The sequence below is a fragment of the Lactuca sativa genome, chromosome 5 (genome assembly GCF_002870075.4).
Source record: "Lactuca sativa cultivar Salinas chromosome 5, Lsat_Salinas_v11, whole genome shotgun sequence".
In the NCBI taxonomy this organism is placed as follows: Eukaryota; Viridiplantae; Streptophyta; class Magnoliopsida; order Asterales; family Asteraceae; genus Lactuca; species Lactuca sativa.
This window is the reverse complement of record NC_056627.2, coordinates 47346221-47350639: the sequence shown is the minus strand read 5'-3', so window position 1 is coordinate 47350639 and position 4419 is coordinate 47346221. Positions and strand designations below refer to the sequence as shown.

The following is a 4419-nucleotide window of genomic DNA, read 5'->3' as shown; positions in this document are numbered from 1 at the left end:
TGTATTTTGGTTTATATAAAATTAGGATATTAATTATTTTTCTACTTATTTAAATATTAGGTTTAATGTAATTTTTATTTTAATTAATGAAATGCTTTTTATTTTTAATAAAATTTTATGTTTACTATTAATTTAAAAATTATAAATCATAAAAAAATTAATTTTATTTAATAAAAAAAAGTGACGGAAGGGCTTCCCACCCATTCCTTGGGTTTTAGGTGAGGAAAAAAAAGTGAGGGAAATGAGGGTATGGCCCACAAAGAGTGAGGGAAGCTTCCCTCCCATACCCTGTGGTCTTATGTAAATTTTGTGGTTGTTCTTTCGTAGATCATTTATTTAAGGTTTCGATAGTTAGGTAATTTCAACATCTTAATCAATAGATTTGCTTATTTTCTTTCCACAAAGGTATATGCCAATTTGACTTTATCAAATCTTGTGTTTTTCCAAAATTTGATTGATCAACTGGATCTTCTGTTTTGTTCTGATTCACGTACCTATGGTTTCTTTATTCACTTTTACTTGCATAGGTTTGAACTTTTATTTTGTTTTTTTCTTTCATCATTGAATCATTTACAATTACCCATTTATCATACCAACCTAGAAAACATGTTTGCTACAGAGGTAGTAGTATCGATTCCTTATATCTATTGACATAACATTCATTTTATTGAAGTGATGGTATTGATCAGAACAACAAGCATCAATTCAACAAGTGAAACATTTCTATAGTGAAACATGTAGGCTAATATTTGGATTTCAATTTTTTGCTGGTGATATTTTCGAAACAAACAGAAGACGGAGCCTTAAACAAAGAGCTCTATGCTCTATTTAATGTATCCCCGAAAGCTTCAGATGAAGAAATCCGTAAAGCTTATCATCAATTTGCGCAAGTCTATCACACTGACAAAATCCAAGCTACAGGGTAACTTTCTCGCACAAAAAGTTTAATCGTATGAAGTTACTGAATTATGATTTTATACGTTTAATAATGCATCTTGCAATTTTATTGGGATTGGTTTGTTTCGTTTATGCAATTAATTATCGGCAAAAAAAACTTATTTCCAATTCATTTGTTTCTTATATCATCATTATGTTACTTCTAATTATGCTATTATACTAACATCTTTTAAATTCAAAGCAATTTTCACTTTCAGTGGTATTATTGGAAATGAAAAGTTAGGATGTTGTTTTTAATTTTTAATTTTTAATTTAAAATAAACAAATAAATGAAAGTAGGTTGCTATTTCTTAATTCAGACAGGTGTCACGTCATGCCACTACAACAATGGGGCTTGCCATGTCATTAAGAGATGGTTCAATAAATCTTTCAAATTCTTGGAATCGTCAACTCTCCACAACATCAAACGCAAGTGTAAGAAATAAAGAATAAGAAACTCTTTTTTTTTATCTAAAAAATAATCATTATTTTTTTGTTATATTTTTATTTTTGGAGTATCTTCCAGATAAAGCTAAGTTTAGGTTCAGACTCTTCAGTTGCTGTTGGATGGAGAAAGAACGACCAAAAAATGGCTGCAGCAGGAGAGATTAGGGTAATTTTTTGTTTTAAAAATTAGTTTTGTATTCATTATTTGAAATCATTTGTTAAATTTGATATCTAGAGACATGAATTAAAGAAAAAAAGGAGAGAATCTTTTAAAATGTAGCTTGAATGTTTGTAAAGTTTATGCTAAAAATTGATTGAAGAAAGATCATTGATTAAATAATCGTATAAAACAAACAATAGTATATGCTACTTTTCACTTCTCACAATTCTTAACAATTATGAAAGTTTTATATTTATTTAATGTCTTAAGTTTTATAGATTGGAATAAATGCAATTGGTGCAGTTGCTCGATACACCCGTAGATTCTCCACAAAGTCTCATGGGCATATTACTAGAAAAATTGGAAGGTATTTTTTATTTTCCTTTTATTTTTTATACATTCTTTCTTTTATATTGTTACATTCTGCCTACTGATTTATCCAATGCTATAATAGTTTGATATACAATTACAATACATTTTTATGTACTTAAACATTGATATTTTTTTTTAGTTTCTTGATCTCTGTTTACAAAATATGTAGGGTGCATCAAATGATGTGTTTTTAAGGGGGATGTTCTTGTAACAAATGCACATAGAATTTTTAAATATGCATTGATTAACATTCTTGGAGTAGTTATATAATTTGCAACCTTTGTAAACCATATATCAGGAATTGTCACTATTGGGAATCTGAATCTACTGATTTTATCCGTATGTTTCTCAATGGGTATTTTTCGTAACCAACCCTGCAACGCGGGACTCTTCCCTAGTATAGATTAATTCTAAAGTCCTTAGGAAACAGTACTTTGATGTCATTGGCTGGATTTTGTTTTCCTTTTTTCTTTTTGATAATTATACTGGATAGTGGATTATTTTGGTTAAATTTTTTATCTGTCGTATTTTTCTAGATAGTGTTTTACATGTGTTTTGAAGTCCCATTTACCATCTACGTGTTTTCGCCGGCTCCTTCCACGTACTCCATATTCCAATGGCACCATCTCTGGATTCCAATGGCAACCGACTGTGTAAGCCAATAAGGATTAGATTTCTGTCCAATGCTTCTTCTTTCGCTTATTCCTCCACCGCCTAACGTTAATCTCCACTGGTTTTCTTCTTCAGTTGGCTTTTCCTTTTGCTTATTCGCTTGATTTCTTGTGTTGCATACCTCATGCCGACCTTCCACTTTCTTTGTCTACGTCCTTAGCTGGGAAACCGTAACTCTCGCCTTCCAACCGTACGGCGAAATCAAGGATTGTAGCGTCGTCATTGACCGTGTCACCGGGAAAGCAAATGGCTTTTGGTTCCTTCAACTCCATCTCTATTACGCTTGTCGTTTCCTTATCAGTTCATTTGGGTTCTCTTTGACGTCGATAGCTACCGCCTTCCACCGCCTGCTGCTTCGTCTTCCTCCTCAAAGCAATCAAAGTCGGAGTCGCCGATTTCTTTATGATGTCACAGTACCTTCCTGTTTTAGACAGAAGAGAACAATCGCTTGAGGAATAAACAAAGTTTCAGAAATCGATTCAACACAGAGTTGATATCAAGGGATTAGAAAACGTTGATAACCAGGTAAAAAACATTCAAATATGTGTGTATTTCTACCATTGTATCTATGTTTCATCTTCTTGGTTTATCACCTTACCAACATCTATTTAGCATGGTGTGTGATTGTAATGACTTAGCTTAGTAGGCACAAGAACTATTTAAGGGCCTAAGGTAATATTTTATTCTACTTATCAATTATTTTATAAAGGTATGTAAATAACTAAATAAGTGATTAATTATCTGATTAAATAAATTACGTTTTTGGTTTTAGATATATGTTCCAACAAATCCTTATGGAACAGAACCGTTGCCTCCAACTATTGTTGTTACAGAGACTGATTATTATTTGAGAAGATTATAGGGTGCACCCTCAGAGGTGTATAATATATTTATTTGTTATTATATCTTTTACTTTAGCTATTAAGTTTTGTTCATCATTAAAAGGTGTTGAAAATTTCAGAATTTAAAGAAGAAACTAAGGTATTTGGTAACTCAACATTGTTTAGAAATTTCACAAGCTGGCCTTGAACCCAATGAGGGATTAACTTGGGAAATGACTAAAAGAAGAGGCGATAAAGAAGTTAAAAAGTACATCACTTTTATATATATATATTTTTAATTCTAAAAATTAAAATCCAAAACAACACTTGAAAATTCTATATCTTTGATTGTGAATATGGTCTCTAAGTCGGATTTTGGACTAAACTTGTGATTTGTGTAAAGCATAAGGGCCAATTTTATAACTTATTGTAAATTTAGTATCAAAGTTTTGTTTTTGATTTTTGATTTTTTGATTTTTTGTAAACATGTAGAATGACTTGGTACATGGATGGGGTTTCGATTTTGCACTTAGAAGATGTGTACATGTCAGTTTTCTTCACAAATTGTAGATTTTACTGTTTAAAATAGATGGAAAGTTCATTTGTATGCTCTATGAGATTACAAAAAAAGGAACCCACTTCAAGGTCTGCATACCAGTTTGTCACACAAAAGTCTGCCTTCTTTGATGCGTAGTGTCATTTTGATGGTATGTTTTGACCTTTTGTCACTATGAATAACGGATTTTATTTGGAAAAATTGGAAGTTTTACTCTTGTAATTTGAATACAGGCCGTTTCTTCTAATCATAGGATACCATTGAGAAGTAGTGACTATTTAATTGTGCTGTTGCCTGATCCTGATGCATTAAAAATGTAGTGGACTTTAGACTGCTACAATGGCAAATTGTTCTGTTTATTTCTTCCTTCATTTTAAGATGCATATAGTCCTTACGAACAATGATTTTTGGACCTTGACTTTTTTGGCTACCAAGTTTGGTCGGATTTTCATTTA

The 4419-nt window shown here is 31.4% G+C and overlaps 1 long non-coding RNA gene across 1 annotated transcript; it reads left to right on the top strand.

Annotated features, from left to right (window-relative positions):
• Positions 1-2095: 2095 nt before the first annotated feature.
• Positions 2096-4419, top strand: LOC111885328 (uncharacterized). Its single transcript, XR_006191789.2, has 2 exons — positions 2096-3112; positions 3901-4419. It is a non-coding gene; the product is annotated as an uncharacterized LOC111885328 (long non-coding RNA).